Source organism: Dermochelys coriacea, chromosome 9, assembly GCF_009764565.3.
Source record: "Dermochelys coriacea isolate rDerCor1 chromosome 9, rDerCor1.pri.v4, whole genome shotgun sequence".
Taxonomy (NCBI): Eukaryota; Metazoa; Chordata; order Testudines; family Dermochelyidae; genus Dermochelys; species Dermochelys coriacea.
In genome coordinates this window covers 46361514-46379664 of record NC_050076.1, presented here as the reverse complement: position 1 = coordinate 46379664, position 18151 = coordinate 46361514, and the positions used below count along the sequence as shown (strand labels likewise).

At 45.0% G+C, this 18151-nt stretch overlaps 1 long non-coding RNA gene across 1 annotated transcript; it reads left to right on the top strand.

Moving 5' to 3' along the window:
• The first annotated feature begins 79 nt into the window (after positions 1-79).
• LOC122455664 lies at positions 80-4149 on the top strand. Its single transcript, XR_006274030.1, has 2 exons — positions 80-238; positions 3839-4149. It is a non-coding gene; the product is annotated as an uncharacterized LOC122455664 (long non-coding RNA).
• The last annotated feature ends 14002 nt before the right edge of the window (positions 4150-18151 follow it).

Sequence of the window (18151 nt, the reverse complement as noted above, 5' to 3'; positions counted from 1 at the left end):
GTTAGTGTCTGAGTGGTGGGGCAGGGCTTTAGTTTTTTCCGTCCTGGCCCTAGGGAACAGGGAGAGAGAGGGAGTGGCTTCTTTTAACATATGCTGTTCATTTTAAGTTTAAAAAAAAAAAAAAAAGTTATTTAGTTGCCCATTTCAATGAACTCTGAACTCAATCTCACCATCCTGGCTTCCTCTGAGCACTTTGAGCGGCATCTCAGGGGTGTGGATTTGGGCCCCATTCACCAAGGTATGCATGTAGGTGCCTATTTTTAAACAGGTGAGTTGTCTAATTAAAGCTACCTAGGCACATACTTATGGCCTGGTTCAGCAAGGTAATTTGGTTTAGGTTACACTTGTGGTAGCCTCTTCAATGACAAAGGTGTCGAACGCATATCATACTTAAGGCCCTACCAAATTCTCAGCCATGAAAATCACATCACGGACCGTGAAATCCGGTCTTTTGTGTACTTTTTACCCTATACCAGGGGTGGGAAAAGTTTTTGGCTTGAGGGCCACATCAGGGTACGAAACTGGAGGGCCGGGTAGGGAAGATGGTGCACATGTCCCCAAACGGCCTGGCCCCGCCCCCTATTCGACCCCTCCCACTGCCTGCCTCCTGACTGCCCCCCTCAGAAACCCCCACCCATCTAACCCCCCCCCCGCTCCATGTCCCCTGTCTGCCTTCTCCCGTGACCCCTGCCCCTCGGGACTCCACCCCCATCTAACCGCCTTGTTCCCCTGCCCCTCCCCGAACCTCCGCCCCATCCAACCGCCCCCTGCTCCCCATCCCCCGACTGCCCCCCATACCTCCGCCCCATCCAACCGCCCCCTGCTCCCCATCCCCTGACTGCCCCCCCATACCTCCGCCCCATCCAACCGCCCCCTGCTCCCCATCCCCTGACTGCCCCCCATACCTCCGCCCCATCCAACCGCCCCCTGCTCCCTATCTCCTGACTGCCCCCCGGGGCCCTCTGCCCCTTATCCAACCCCCCAGCCCTGGCCCCCTGCAGGCGAGGTCAGTAGGAATTAACCCTGTGCCCGAGCGGGGGATCGCAGGGCGAAGTGGCGCAGGGCAAGACGTGCCTTCAATCCCGGCTGATTCCAAAACAGCTGCTGCCCCTTGGCAGTGTCTCGATTCATCTCGCTCCCAGGCGGGTGAGCCCAGCGTGAGCAGCATGTCTGGCAACCACACCGCCCGACCAGAGCCAGACACACTGCTGCTCTGCCCTGCAGAAGTGCGCAGCCCCGCTACCCAAAGTGCTGCCCGTGCAGCGGCGTGGCTGCAGGGGAGGGACCGGGGCTAGCCTTCCCAGTGGGGAGCTCAGGGGCCGGGCAGGACAGTTCCACAGGCCGGATGTGGCCTGTGGGCCGTAGTTTGCCCACCTCTGGTTTAAGTAGAAGAGATGGAGAACCCCAAAAATTTTAAAATCAAAATGAGGGTCCTTGGGTGGCTAAAGTTTGAGAACCGCTGCCCTAGACAAGAAGATACAGGCCGGGGGTAAAAGAAGGAAATGGAGATTCCCAAGGAGAAAGTGGGGCAAAGAAAGAAGTGGCTGTGCAGACACTAGGAGGAAAAGGAAGCCTGAAGTATCTTAGGGGGATAGGCTGTCCCCAGGATGTTCCTACCTTGAGAGGAGGAACCCTGAGATACGTTGGTAGGAGAGAACGAGAGGCCATAGAAGAAAAAAAAGATGAAGGCTTAGGACATAGCCTGCCCCAAAATAAAGAAGTGCGCAGGAAGATGAGAGAAAGAGAGAGACAGAAGGCTAAGAGAGCTTGGCAAAGGGAGTCCTCTGAGTAGATACACCTTCCCCACCCCTCACCTCTTTCAGTTTTACTTCCTGTTTCTGGTCAGCTTCCCTCTCACTTTCTGGCTCGCTTGGCATTTTCCCACCCAAAAAATATGTTTCAATAGATTTTGTAATTCACTCACAAAAATGACAGGTTTCAGAGTAGCAGCTGTGTTAGTTTGTATTCGCAAAAAGAAAAGGAGTACTTGTGGCACCTTAGAGACTAACAAATTTATTTGAGCATAAGCTTTCGTGAGCTACAGCTCACTTCATTGGATGCACCAAATGCATCCGATGAAGTGAGCTGTAGCTCACGAAAGCTTATGCTCAAATAAATTTGTTAGTCTCTAAGGTGCCACAAGTACTCCTTTTCTTTTTAATCACAAAAATGTTTATATTCATATTCTATCCCACAAAACTTAAATCTTGGGCCTAAGTTACTTGAGTGTCTCTTAAACAACATTTAATCTGTCCTTTCCAAGGGTGGAAAACTACATTCATAACATACATAAGGTCAGGGGAAAAAAAGTGTATTGAAAACTAGTCAATACCATTTATGAAATGTTATGTTAGAATTCAGTTGCTTTTGCTCATTGATCCATAATTTGTGTTTGGAAAATTCAGATCAAAGAGTTGTTAATAGCTATTTTTAGAAGGCAAGGCTTTGTTGTTATTGGTGTGTTTTAACATGATACCCATTTAACCTACCTTATTAGTACTGAAAATAACCAACAACTTTTAGCTAAAGAAAATAAATATTGAGGGTTGGGGTTTTTTTTTTTTTCAATCTTTTCAAAATGTAAGATCTTTAAACATGTTGATCAAACTCTGGCTGACCATTCCATTGACACATTCCAAAAAAAGAGAGCAATTCTACCTGTGTGTCACTCCAAATTACTCAGAAAGTCAACACTGTAGGTCTAGGTTGGGGTCTCCAAACTTTGAGACGAGGGCCATATTAGATTTTTGAAGGGGATCCGGGGTCCGAAGCAACTGTGAAAAAATTAAATATATGCAAAATCATTTTAAAAAGAAATATTAGAAAAAAATGTAAAAAAGAAAAAAAGAAATTCTATTTTACATGTTCCTCGGACAAGGTCGATCTGTGGTTGGATTTCACATATTTCATCATCAAAAATGTTTTTTCATACACATAAGTAGTGCCAAACACTGGCATTAATCCACGGACAAAGTTTTTTACATAAGCATATTGATTACTTGGCAGGCATTTATAGAACTCTACCAGATTTCCTTCCTTATATTTGTCCTTCAACAAGTCATTAGATTGCAGGTCAATCACTTCCATTTGAAGTTCAGGTGGCAGTTTTTCAAGATCGCAAACAAATGGATTTTGGAAGATCCATATTTCTCCTGCATTCACATCAAGGTCAGAGAAACGCTTCTGGAACTGTAGTTTCAGATCAGAAATGATTTCTTGTGCAAACCTAGTTGGGAATCATGATTCAGTGTCTTGGTTGAACTTTTCACAACCTGTAAAATGAGCAAAGCAGTCCCTCCTCAGTTGGGACTCAAAAAGAACTAGTTTTTGCCTGAATGCTTTCACCTGGGCGTACATGTCACAGATAAGCTTCCCCTTGTAGTCTAAGATTGAAGTCATTCATGTGCTTGGTCAAATCTGTGAAAAAAAACTAATTTCCAAAGCCATTCACTGTTTGTGAGTAAAGGTAGAGGTCGGGTTTTTTTATTTAAGAACATTTCAATTTCAGTTCTAAGGTTGAAAAATCGCAACACAACCTTTCCACAACTAAGCCATCGAACTGAAATGTGGTAGGCAAATCGTGATATTCTGATTCTATTTCCACCAGAAATGCCTGGAACTGACAATGGTTAAGTCCATGTGAGCGAATGAAATTCATGATTGAAACTACAGGTTCCATAACACATGACAAATCCAAATATTTTCTGTACAATGCTTGCTGATGGAGACAGCCTGCACTTTCACAAGCTTTGTAGATTTGTCCACCCAAACCTTTTTTTGAACCACACATGTTTCTACCTCCATCGGTTGTAACACACTTCAGTTGTTTCCATTGCAGGTTGTATTGAGAAAGTGACTTTTCAACTTCTTTGAAAATCTCTTCACCTGTGTGGTTGTTCCATGCATACTATTCACAGAAGCTAGTTCTTCCATAACTACTCAAAATTACTGCTGACCCCGCGAATAAACAACAGCAGCTGCGAAGTATCAGAAACATTGGTTGACTCGGCAAGTGCGAGGGAAAACCACTCAAACTTCTTAGCCTTTTCATTCAGCTGGAAAATTATATTACTGCCAATGTCCTCGATTCTGTGAGCAACTGTGTTCTCTGAAAGACTAATTGTCTTAAATAAATCTACTTTTTCTGGGCATATTTCTTCAGCTGCTTGAATCATACATATTTTAACGAGCTCACCATGAGTAATTGGTTTTCCTCGTTTTGCCACTTGGAAGCTGGCTCTTGTTGCAGCTTCATTCTTGGTTTTCTTCTTCTTAAATATAAACTGTCGTGATGATAAGCCACGTTTCATGGATTCTAGTTTATCTGAACGTAGCTTTCCCGTAAATTGAGAGTAGTTCGACAAGTGCTTGGTTTCATAATGTCTACAAATGTTGTATTCTTTTAGCACTGCGATAGTTTTGTTACATGTTAAACACAATGCTTTACTACCTGATTCAATAATGAAATAGTCCACACTCCATTGTTCTTTAAACACGCGACATTCAGAATCAAGCTTTCTCTTCTGTCCTTTTCCTGACATAATCGCCCCAATAGCAACGGACTTAAACACAACGAATATACGGTCGTCATTAGTCTGACACGCGCTAAAACAAAAACCGAGGGAAACAACAATGACTCATCACACATCCGGTTCCTTCTGCCACTACTAACCTACCTACTTTGTGCTCATCGGCTTTGCGACCCTGGCAGGAATGCAGTGAAGTCATGAAGTTCTGCTGCCGCTCTGGGGTTTCCGCTGCTGGCCCCTTGCCAGCCGGGGTCCCACCGCTGGCCCCACCCAGCACCTGCTGCTGGCCTGGGTGAAGGAACCCACAGATAAGCCTGCGGCGGGAACCCCAGAGCGGTGGCAGGCTGAGCCGCTCAGCCCACCGCTCTTCTGGGATTCCCACCGCGGGCTCCTGCCAGCTGGGGTCCCGCTGCCTGATGTGATGTTGGTTGGGGGGGGGTGGGGCACGGACAAATCAAAGCTGCGGGCCGTAGTTTGGAGACCCCTGCCCTATACTATACAGATTTCATGGGGGAGAACCACAAGGTGGGTAAGGTAATATTTTTAATTAGACCAACTTTGGTTGGTGAAAGAGACAAGTTTTCGAACCCCACATAGCTCTTCCCCAGGTCTGTGGAGTTGAAAGGCTTCTCTCTTCCATTAACCAAATTTGTCCCAAACAAAGATATTACCTCACCCGTCTTGTCTTTGTTTGTTTTAACAGCTTTAAAGCTTGAACTCTTTGAATCTCAAGTTCTAGTGTCATTAAAAAATTATCTGACCTCTCCTCCAATTTCCCACAACTGTGAAAATTAAAAATTATAAAAATACAAAAAAGCTTACAATTGATAGTATACATCAAAGTTTAAAAAAAAATAAAAATTGCATTCTACCAAGTCTATTTATAAGCCACCAGAGTGGCAGGGTTGAAGCATGGGGGTGGGGAAGGGCAGAGCCTCTCCCCAATAGAGTTACGGTAAATCCTCACTTAAAGTCGTCCCGGTTAATGGTGTTATGTTGCTGATCAATTTGGAAACATACTCATTTAAAGTTGTGCAATACTCCCTTAGAACATCGTTTGTCAGCCGCCTGCTTTGACCACTGCTTGCAGGAAGAGCAGCCCGTTGCAGCTAGCTGGTGGGGGCTCGGAACCAGGGTGGACTGGCAGACCCCCATCAGCTCTCCGCTCCCCTAAATTCCCTGTGCAGCAGATGCCCAGCAGGCTATCAATTGCTGGCAGTTCAGCTGTCCCTCCCCACACTGCCATGTGCTGCTCCTGCCCTCTGCCTTGGAGCTGCTCCCAAGCCTCCTGCTTGCTGTGCCGGAGGGGTGGGGGAGAAGAGGGGGACTAATGTCAGGGTGTCCCCCTCCCCCTTGCTCCTGCACCCCACTTAACCCATCTTCCATAGACTCACGACAGAGCTCAGAACGGAGGGAGTTTCCTGGCAGCAGCTGCGGTCCCAGCTTGCTGATCTACTTAACAAGGCAGTATACTTAAGAGTGGGGTTAGCGTACTTAAAGGGGAAATGCGCATCTCTCTGACACACAGCACACACATGGTGTGTGTCTCTGTCTGCCATGTTGTTTCCCCTCCCTCCATTCGTGCTGCCTTGTCGAGTGTGAGACTGCATTAACAGGAGTGAGTTAACCCTCGAGGGCCCAGCCAAGTGCTAGTTCATCATTTAGCAGTAAGGCATTCCCTGGGAAATATCCCACCCTCTGACTTCACCACCTCAACCAAGCTTCACAATCATCATCGCTGTGTACAGTTTTAAATTGTTTGTTTAAAACTTATACTGTGTGTGTGTTATATATGTCTTTTATCTGATGAAAAAAAATTCCCTGGAACCTAACCCCCCCCCCATTTACATTAATTCTTACGGGGAAATTGGATTCGCTTAACATCATTTTGCTTAAAGTCGCATTTTTCAGGGACATAACTACAAAGTTAAGTGAGCAGTTACTGTATCTCCCAGTTTAAGGGCTTGAAACTGTAAGTCACAACAATCACACATTGTCCTCACACTAATAGCAGGAACCACAACAACTTCCAGAGGATGAATGAGGTTTGCAGGATATGGGATTATGTCAGAGATGGGAATAAAGAAAGGAGTTTCCTTATTCTTGATGCGGTATAGAAATGTGCACAGCACTTTACCGACCAGCTTAGACAAGGCCCTGCCCCAAGTAATTTCAGTATACTGTTAAAGACAACTAGCGGAAACAGAGACAGTTACAAACAGAAAGCCTGAGGGTGGGGATAGGCAATCGGATTGAAAGAATGGTAGATGAGTTTCAAGAAGGCCAGAATCACTTGCTTAATAGTTAATCTGCCATTAAAACTAAACTACAGAACCACTGTGTTGGGAACACCCCTGGGAGAGGATACAGCGCAGTGAGTTAACATGCTACTGCCCTATCCACTGTGGCCCCCATTCCCACTCCTGTTCAGATGGTGGGAGGCTCAGGGGAGAGCTGATCTCACACCCATTTATCTCCTGTGCACCCGCATGCTTGATTTTGGGGAGGCAGCTCCTGGGACCAAGCGAGTAAAGTTTCTAAGCCAGGGGAGCAAAGAGGACCCTTACCTACTAATGGGGATGACGACGACACAATTTAAAGGTTTCTCCCAACAGCTCAAGTCATGCCCCCCCTCCCCAGGCAGCCTCCCCCTTACCCTCAGTTCCCCTACGGGAAATAGCTCACCTGTGTAGAGCTAAGTGTGCCCTCCTGCCGGCAGTGCGGGGGGAAAGAGCAAGCCCTTTCCTGGACAAGTGGGGTTCGTAGAGGACATTAGTGCAGTAGGTCCACCCCTACCAAAACCTTGATAGCAAGGAGGCTGCTCTGTTTGGTTAAGCCTGGACATTCTGATATTAGATTTCTGCATGGAATGAAATACTCATAGGCTTTTCAAGAACAATGTCATAAATATTCTTATCTCCTTCCTCAGCCAAGGCAAATATTGTCTAGCTATTTTTTCAACTCCATTCCCAGTTGCATATGTCAGTTAGTTGACTGGCACGTCATTACTTTCTGTTAAGCTGTGCTGTAGTTCAGAAGCAATGAAGCACTCCCTTCCATAGCTCTATCAAATGGTAAGTCTTGGAGGGTCTGAGACCAATGCCCTGGAGTTTAGCATTTTCTTTCCCTCTTACTTATGATGGTTAAAAATGGGACAATTTCTGACATCACATCATGTGACTGTGGTAAAGAATGACAGAAAGTCATTTTCTTCTAACATCTATATTATAGATTCATAGATTTTTAAGGTCAGAAGTGACTCTCTAGTCTGAACTCCTGCACAACACAGGACACAGAATTTCACACAGTGATTCCTGCAACAAACTCAGAAATTCTGGTTGACTCAGTGCATTTCTTATAGAAAGACATCCAATCTTGATTTAAAGACTTCAAGTGATGGTAAAGTCACCACTTCCCTCGGTAAACTGCTCCAATGGTTAATTACCTCCACTGTTAAACTGTGTCTTATTTCTAGACTCCTTTTAGCAGCAATATCAGGCCCCAACAAGGAACGTGCCAGGCAATATATAAACAAATCATAGACAGTCTCTGCCCTGCAGAGCTAAAATCTAAACAGATCAGACAAAGGGAATATTATCCCCATTTTAAACATGGGGAATTGTATTTGTGCTTGGCTTTGCTCAGCATGCTAGACTAGATGGCTAATTCACATTTTAAAATGTGATTTAGAAGCCTAAGTTTTATAGAAAGTCAATAGGATTTAGGAGTCTAACTGTGTGTCACTTTTGAAAATGGGACTTAGCTATCTAAATCCCTTAGGCTTGGCAACACGGAGTGGAGCAATGCCTAAATACCTTTAAAAATCTGGGCAAAGAGATTAAGTGTCTTGTCCAATAGCACACAGGAAGTCTGTAGCAGAGCCAGAAAGTCTGATGCTCAGTCCTGTCCTTTAATTACAAAACCCATCCTTCCTCTCATTATCCTTCCTTTCCTTCTGTATTTTGTAGAGTACTCTGGGCACCTTATATTGCTCTACAAATAAAATTATTACCCTGTACATTTAGTTCTGAAATTATAGGTAGATTTATATGCAAATGAAATGCAGTCTTTGGGCTCCTAGCAAGAGGCCAATGCAGCCCTTCAGGCAGTGAGGATTGCCCAATGTAGTGCTGCACTCTCTGATGATAGGAGATAAACAGGAAGCATTTCCAGAGGCCCAGAGTTCATTGCCAGCATGGACTATTTTATGTTAATTAAAAACAAACTGGCACGAGAACCCAAATGCTTATCAGACACTCCCGCAGGTCACAGGCAGCAGAGCTATTTCCTTGTTAGTGATGTTGGTTTGTAAGATAGTCAGAAAAGCTAATTGCAGAATGTTATCTGTAGTCAGGGGTCACAAGGTGGCTGGCCCCTGTAAATGAAATAGGTTCATTGCCTGTGCCAGGACAGGTGCTCCCGTTTCGCCAATTACGAGGGCAGGGCAGCACCTGGGAACTGAAAAGGATCATGAGGTGGGGGGCAGGGAGAATGTCCTAGTGAATTCAAGCAGAGTGGTTCAGTCAGGGTTAGGTGAGAGCTGCCAGAGACCAGGGGGACCTGAGGAGGTCCTGGAAGAAAGCAGAAGGTGTTTGTAGGGGAAGGTTGAACAAGGCAGGAGATGAGCCCCAAGATGAGTTGCTGGCTGATGTCCCCAAGCTAGAGAGCAGATGGCAGCAGCAGAAGATGGAGATGTCTGCTGGCTCTAAGCTGGAGCTGAGGGCCAGAGAGGGCTGAAGGCAGGGGAGCAGTGGAGGAGTTTACCTGCTGACATCTCCAGTGCTGGAAAGCTGGACCATGATAGGGCCAAGGAGCATGAGGTTGTTCCCTAGCAGAGAGGCTGTGGGTGACTCCTGTGGGGAGGAGTGAGGACTACGCTCCAGCTGGAAGGGCTAGTGGTGACTGTCCTGGTAAAAGGAGAGAGGAGAACTGACAGAGTCTGGGTGTGGTCAGAGGCACCACTGTGTGGTATGTAGGACGGCAGGGCGATGTCTTGAGACAACCTGAAACAATAATTCTGAGACCTATGAACTGCTCAGTTTATCTCAGTGGATGTTCTCATTGCCCTCCTGAATGCTTTAGAGCCTGTGATATGTATGAAGTATGCTTGCTCTCAGCTTCCCACGGGAAGGGGCAGGACTTCCTCAGATCCTGGCTCACGCAGGGCCGGGGGCCTCAGGCCCTCCCACAGAACCCAGCACATGAGGAAGATGGGGGATCTAACCCCGGAGGTGGGCACAACCAGCCACCAGATCCTGGCACATGCATTGGAGGATAGATAAAGGGGCTCAGATGCCTCTAGAGGTGCAAGATCTCCTGTATCCCAGCTCATAGGAGGGAGCAGAGAAGGGTGCTCAGGCCCCCTTAGAGAGGCATGAGCCCTCTAGATCTGGGCACACACAGGCGAGGGGAGAATTTGGAGCTGTCAGGTGTCCCTGCCCCTGTTCTCCACCAGTTCCCCTGCCACTCTCCCTCACATCCCCCTTCCAAGGTCCCACCCCTCCACTCCCCCCAACCTCTACACCTTCCCCATCTCAGCCCCACAACCATTCTCTCAACCCCATAATACCCTCTGCTCATTACAGCCCCAAACCCATCTCTATTCCCCCACTCCTTAGGACCCTTCTCCTCCAGGAAGCATTCACACATCTAATTTTGTACCCCAGATACTTGGATTACATTCCCTCCAAAATAAAATTGCCACCCAGAATTCACAAATTGTAGCAACCTCCATTCCCTCAGTCCAAAACTCCTTGTGTCTTAGGTGCGGGCTTGTGATTAATTTATCCTTAAATCTGTTAATTAAGGGTGAGCTCACAGCCCTCAGTCTCAGTGAGGTTTGTCATCTGTGACTCATCCACTCCTGACTAGTATTTCTCAGTTCCATAGTGCAAGGCAGCAGAAACTGGTTGGGATGGGGGAAGGCTGTAACTCAGGAACACCTTGGGCAAATGACCCCAAATCTGGATTGCGAGTGTTGTTACCCTGTGTCCCCCACCAGGCACACCAAATTTTGAAGCAATCTGAGTAACTGTTTAGATTTTAGAGCACTTACAAGAGTCAAGTTTTAGAACATATCAAAGGGAGGAAACAGAAATCCTCTATCCCATTTTCTGCATTGGCACATGCACACTGTAAAAACAAATATCATTTTCAGTCTGGGTCCCCCAGAGATTTAGTGGGTGCCATGCACTACCTTGGGTAAAACTTAACAGATTGAAACCATTTTGACCCACATCACAACAATAGTGAAATCTCTAGGTCCGTGCAAAAGAATCCACTTAGAATCTTTTTTGGAGAATGGCTATTCTGGGGGGCTTCTATCTCTGCAACCCCTAGTTCAGATGAACCCAAATTTGGGTGACTAACTCTACCCTACAACCTCCTGAGACATACCAAATTTCCAAAGCAATCTGACTAAGCATGTCGATTTTATAAAGGTCAACCTTAAGCAGAAGTTGCGATTTAACCTTAACTATACTGGTGCTACTGTGCCACTATACAACTTCCTATTATCAGTCTATCTTCCTTCCTAGGCCTCTGCTTGGATGATGATAAACCACTGATCCGTGTTCTGACTGTCAAAAATGCTTGTCATTTTGGTTTGTTATTGTAGGGTTATTCAAAAATATTAGAAAGGAAATTTCAGTTTCAAGTAGTCTTGTAAAGAACAGCAAGCACTGGGCGTGGGATTTTCCTCAAGTACCTAGGATAGTTAGGCACCCAACTTGCACTGGCTTGATAATGCCAATGGGAGTTGGGCTTCTTACTTCCTTGAGAAAAATGTCCAATATTGATTTTAAAATTGCCAGTGATAGAGAATCCACCGTGACTATTGGTAAATTGTTCCAATGGTTAAAATTTCCATTGTTCCGTGGTTGAAATTTTATACTTTTTTTCCAGTTTGAATTTGTCTAATTTCAACTTCCAGCATTTCTATGCTAGATTGAAGAGCCCATTATTAAATATTTGGGTGTATAGACTGATCAAATCACCCGTCAACCTTCTCTTTGTTAAGGTAAATAGATGACTCAAGGAGCTCAATCACTATAAGAAGGGCTGCAGGTTTGTCACGGGGGGGGGGGGGAGAAAAGAGTCCAGGATACCGTGATTCTTCTGTTTGGCCATGACTTTTTTCCTGTCTGTGATTTTCTCAAAGGGTGGGTCACCAGCCCAGTGTGGAGGGGAGGCCCGGGGGTGGGGGAGAGGGTGCTGGAGAGTGAGCCCACCCATGTACTCACCTTGCAGTGTCGCTCAGGTTTGCTGCCCCCCCCCCATCATGATAGAGGAGCAGCAGGGTCAAACTTCAGTGAGTGGTGTTGTGACCTAGCATGCGAGGTCATATTTCCACTCAGGTTTGGCCCACCTGTTCCCCCACACCATGATGGGGAGACCTGGGGTGGCAGCTGTTCAAACCTAAGTGGCCCTGCAACCCCGCATGCTAGCTTGGAATGCCCAGAGTGGGGCTCCAGGCCCAGCCTCAGGAGCTGCCATGGACCGGGGTGAGTGCAGGGCATGCTCGCCCTGCAAGCTCCCTCCCTCCCCCAGCAACCCCTCCTCATTGGGCAGGGTTAGGGTTCCAGTGTCGCTGGGGCGGAAAATGTTGCTGTGGCTGGTTGGGGCCCCCTCAGCAGGGCAAGGAGGCTGGCATATTTTAACCAGAAATCCAGGAACAGTCCCAGTTCTGTAGTAACCCAGGACTTTTACTAAATTTACCGTGACAGTGTCATGATTTTTGATTGTGACAGATCTGCAGTCCCAACTGTAAGGCATGTTTTCTAACTCTTTAATCATGCTCAGGTTCTTCTCCAAATCCTCTCCAATTTATCGACATTCTTCATGAATTTTTGACACCAGAACTGGACACTGTATTGTAGCAACGGTCGCACCATTGCCAAATACAGATACTCCTATTCGAGATTCCCTTATTTATGCATCCAAGGATCACATTAGCCCTTTTGGCCACAGAGACACACTGGGAGCTCATGTTCAGCTGATTATCCACCAGGAACCCCAAATCATTTTCAGAATCACTGCTTCCCAGGTTAGAGTCCCCCATCCTGTAAGCGTGGCCTACATGTATACACTTACATTTAACTGTGTTAAAACACATATTGTTTGCTTGCACCTAGTTTACATTGCGATCCAGATTGCTCTGTATCAGTGACCTTTTTCACACAACGCGTAGTCAACCTGTGGAACTCCTTGCCAGAGGATGTTGTGAAGGCCAAGACTATAACAGGGTTCAAAAAAAGAACTAGATAAATTCATAGATAGGTCCATCAATGGCTATTAGCCAGGATGGGCAGGGATGGTGTCCCTAGCCTGTTTGCCAGAACAGGGGATGGATCACTTGATGATCACCTGGGAATGGGCGACAGGGGATGGATCACTTGATGATTGCCTGTTCTGTTCATTCCCTCTGGGGCACCTGGTCAGAAGACAGGATACTGGGCTAGATGGACCTTTGGTCTAACCCAGGATGGCCATTCTTATGACCTGTCCTCTTTATTGTTTACCTCTCCCCCAAAGATGCCCTTTGACTGTGAACCATTCTGATAGTTTCAAATTCATCATATCACAGTGGGAGTTTTTGTTTTGCTTCTGCCTTTTATTAGAGCAAACTCCAGTATCTGCATCTCCCAGAAGCCTCTTCAGTCCTTTTGATTAAGCAGTAGGAGCTATGGCCAAGGGCAGAACTTAGCAAACACCAGTGTTTTGTTTTGTTGTGTTGTGTTTTGTTTTGTTTTTTTGGCAGCTAGGCTCAGACAAACTGTCCCCAGCTGTTATGGATTTTTTTTTTAAAACAAAAATGGAATCTGATGGCTCCTTTCCCGAAACAAATGTGAAACGAACATAGTGTAAAACATAAACTGAAACATATACATTCTGAACTTGTTTCTATATAATGGAGCCGTCAGCCATACAAGCCAGCTGGAGCTAGATTGGAACTTGGATTACAAACCTGTGCAAGGAAATAAGCAGGGGCAAGAATCCCTCTTTGGCCCCGGTTTCCACTACCCTGACTTAGATGCAGCTATTTGGAAGTAAATAGGTGTTGCATGCCAAATTATGTCCAAGCACAAATGAAGAGGGAAGGGAGGGAGTAGACAGAGCCTTAGTTCCACATTTCTTTGCCCTCCACCCCACTCACAAGCCACAGTAGTTGAGTTATCACACACAGGGTGCTATAGTTTGCTGGTGAAACAGGCCGGGAGCAAATTATGCCTCTCCTCCACAGCCCAGAAAATGCAAAGGAGAAATTGTGTCTCAGCTGTTTCACACAATCTGGCCATTTGCAAATAGCCCAAATAGAAGATTATTCATCCCACACACATTTCCATCTCCCTCCTTATGACTGGATAGTTTTACCTGCGTCTACAGTTCTGAAACCATGCCATCACTGGCCAAAAAGCAGGGCATTGTTATATTTGTTCTCATAGGGCTGGATTCTGCTCTAATTTGCACCAAGTGTACTCCAGCTACTGATTTCAAGTGTCATTCCTGATTTACAGTAGGGTGAGTTAGTACAGGATCAGGCCCACAGACTGCAGCTATTACCCAGTCCTAGCTGCTTATCTTTTTAGGTCTAAAAGTGTTTGCAATTTGCTACCATCCCCCTCTAAAAACCATAGAACTTGAAAAGTTTTTATTTTAAAATACTGTCGATACTTTCCACGTGTTAGTAAGCTGGGCCAGTATGTCTACTAGAAGAGAGCCTTTTTATTAGGATGCAGTGAGAAACCTTGCAAACAATACCAACTGTAATTGACAAATCCCCAAAGGATAGAGACATCTATGTTGTATGTTCTTTGTATATTCAAATGTTTGAGACTATAGTCTATAATCACTTGTACCTACCCTGCAGAAAGTGAATGCCAGGAAGTCGTGAATATTAACAAGCACAATCCAGGCAGTTCTCAAATAGGGAATTGATTCTGAAAATATGTACAGGTTTGTTTGTTTTTACCAATAACTACCTATATGATCAAGGCTTTTGAGCACTGGAGCTCTTTACCTGACTTGCAAGGCAATTATCTTAGCTAATAGAAAGTAGAGATGAAAAGACCTATTATAATAGCATCTAGAGGCCCATTGTACAAGGTGCTGTACATACACATAGCAAGAGACAGTCCCTGCCCCCAAGAATGTATAATCTAAATAGACAAGGCACAATAGGGTTAATTCAGCCCAATTCCCAAATCCATTTAGCAGCTGAAATGCCATTTGCTTATTGTAAACAGGTTGATAAATTGGTTCCAAGACTGAAAGCTGTTTTTCAAAACCATCCAAACAGGAAAAACAGGTACAGAAACTTTAAATGATTGTGGCTTCACTGCATCTGATGAAGTGAGCTGTAGCTCACGAAAGCTTATGCTCAAATAAATTGGTTAGTCTCTAAGGTGCCACAAGTACTCCTTTTCTTTTTGTGGCTTCACTTTGGTTTTGTTACCAGCTGTTTCAATATTTCCAGGTGAACCTCCTGGTTTGCAGCCAAAATACCATTCCATAAACATCCATGTCTTCAAAGGAATTAATTTATACAGAGCACCAACTAACCTGCGTAATAAAAGAGTAAGGGGAACTTTTTCAGGAATTTTCTGTTCCAGAGAACTTCACACCAGGTTATCAATAAGCAAAGCATTTAGAAAATTGCTTGTCTTACAATGTGTTTGTACAGCACCTAACACAATGGAGCTTCAGTCTCAGTTGTGGCCACTAGTTACTACTGTAGTATAGGCACATCATAAAAAAAGATGCACTCTCATAGTTTAAGTGCATGGTCACTCAGAATCAACACTGTTTCAGATCTAATAACTTAGGCCTTGATTCAGCAAAGTATGAATCATACGCTAACTGTAGGCATTGACTTAACTGGGACTACTCACATGCTTAAAGTTACTCACATGCGTCAGCACCTCACTGAATCAGAGCCTTAGAAAAGCGCATTGGCCAAAAATATTCACAGCCCATATTCAATCAGATTTTACTTTTATAAAATGGAGTCTGACAACCACTGTGAGAGCAAAAGCAGGTCAGACAACTTAGAAGTAAAGAATCTCTGTTCAGGAAACCCATGTTTCAATTCATTTGTACACCCTTCTAGGCACTTATGACACCTGCATCACCAGAGTATCTAAGTACCTGCTTTGGCTTTGCTGTGAGAGCATTTGTACCTAATCAGACCAGTTCCTAATCAGATGCAGTTCCTGCCATGACACATGGAATACCATGAAAATATTTTCTGTAGATATGATCTATGCTGTTTCTTGATCTGTTCTTTACCATGAATTTCAGATTCATGTTGATGATGCAAAATGCCCAAGTGAAAAATCAATCCACGGCATTTCACGTGGCTTTATGCTGAAACAACCCCCCAGCACCCAAGCTGGGGGAACAAATTATGCTTAAAACAGAGTCCTGCTCCCAACTCCTCCTGGAACAGTGGCCAAAAAACACAATCTGGCTTTCACATTGTCATTTTAAGCTAGCAATGAAAACACTCTTCCATTTGTTGCACCTTTTTTACATGTTCAAGACAGGAAACAGGAGCTTCTTTTTGGGACCTGATCCAAAGCCCATTGAATTAAACAAAAAGGTTTCAGGTTGGAATGGGCCCTGTCCCACTCAGAAACCAGTTAATACAGAAGCGTTACTTTCAATGTAGACCTGAAGAAGAGCTCTGTGTAAGCTCAAAAGCTTGTCTCTTTCACTAAGAAAAGTTGGTCCTATAAAAGATGTTAACTCACCCACCTGGTCTCTTACATTCTGGGACCAACACAGCTAAAACAACATTGCAAACTTCAATATACAATCTGAATCAATGATTTTCATGATAGGTGGGATTCATTTTAAAATTATTTAGAGCCCAATCTAATGTGGGGCCCAATCTAAAGCCCACTGAGGTCAATGGGAGTCCTTAAATTGGACTTCAATGGGCTCTGAATCAGGCCCATACTCCTTTCACCATAACTCATTTTTACTTTTCTTCATCTTGTCTATCCTTCATGGGCAGCAGGTTAGGCTTCCCCTGGGGGAGGCTAGTTCCCTGTCCCACCTCTTCTGCCCGTGGCCCTGCACACTCCACTCCTGCTCCGCCCCAAGCCCCACCTCCTCCTCACTCCGCCCTCCCTGCTGCTGCTCGCAGCATCCCTCTTCTCCTCTGCCACGAGGCACCTGCAGTGTTCCTCCTCTCCTCCACCCCTACCCCTCCTGTGGGGCGGGAGTAGTGAGCAGGGACACTGTGAGCAGTGGGGGGCCTCATCTGGGAGTGGGGTGGAGGAGAGGAGGGATGCGGCAAGCGGCGGGGACCTCCGGAGAGGGGGCTGGAGTGGAGAAGAGGAGAAGAGGGACTCACTAGGCAGCGATGGGCGCCTTGGTGAAAGGGCGGAGCAGGGAGGGGAAGAGGCAGAGCACAGGCAGAGTCACCACGAACCAGTTAGCAGTGGAGCAGTGGCAGCTGTGCCATGGGAGACTTAGCTTACCCTGGCCTATTATACTTGCCACCCATGCTAGCCTTCCTTTTTTGATGATCTGTTTTCTTTTTAGTTTTATTCTCTTTTTCAAGTTGATAATAGCCCTGATCCAAAGCCGCAGTGAAGTCAATGAGATTCTTTTCATTCACTTTGGGGGGCTTTGGATCAGTCCTAATGTGACTGTCACAGTTGTGCTGCTCTCCTTTTGCAGAGGAAGAAGGATCTCTGTATCCACTGTCTAACTGTACTCCATACATATGAGATATAGAAGCTCTTTAAGAAGAGCTTATTAGATGGCCAAAAAGCCATGCTTCCACAATGGTGAAAAAGGACAACTGGGGTAAAGGCCCATCTTGATTCAGTGGGGAAGTGGGAGCAGCAATTAGAATTTAAAAAACATATATAAAAATGGGAAAAAAGGAGAAGTAGGTAACAATATAAATTAGAAGTTATGAAGTACAGAAAATTGAGAAGGGAAGCTAAAGACATCAGGGAAAAATTCTTGGCTGGCAGAGCAATAAGGAGGAGGTTTTAATAGTACCTACTATTATAGAACAATAGTACTTAACTCATATATAGCATTTCTATTCAGTAGCACTTTACAACGATATAAGCATCATCATCATCATTTTGCAGAAAGAAGCATAATAGTTTTGATCACTTTATTAAAAATGTTACTATCTCCATCTAATAATGATTCAGAAAAGGAAGAAGTGTTCTATAAATATTTCTGTTCTGTATTTGGAAAGAAACAGGATGATATACTCATATCACATGAGGATAAACTGCATTTCAGTTCCTTAGTAACTACAGAGGAAGTTAAACAGCATCTAATAGGAATAAACATTTTTAAATCAGTAGCCACAAATAACTTGCACCCAAAAGTCCTAAAAGAGGTGGCCAAGGAGCTCTCTAGCTTGCTAATGTTAAAAATGAACAAATCTTGGAAAACTGGGGAAATTCCAGAAGACTGAAAGGGTGCTAACATAGTGTGAATATTCAAAAAGGGCAAGTGGGATGGCCCAGTTAATAGACCAGTTAGCCTGTAATCAAATCACAGGCAAAATAATGAAAAAGCTGGTATGGGATTCAATTAATAAGGAATTAGTTTTCTTAGTTTTATGGAAAATAGGTCTTGTCAACCAA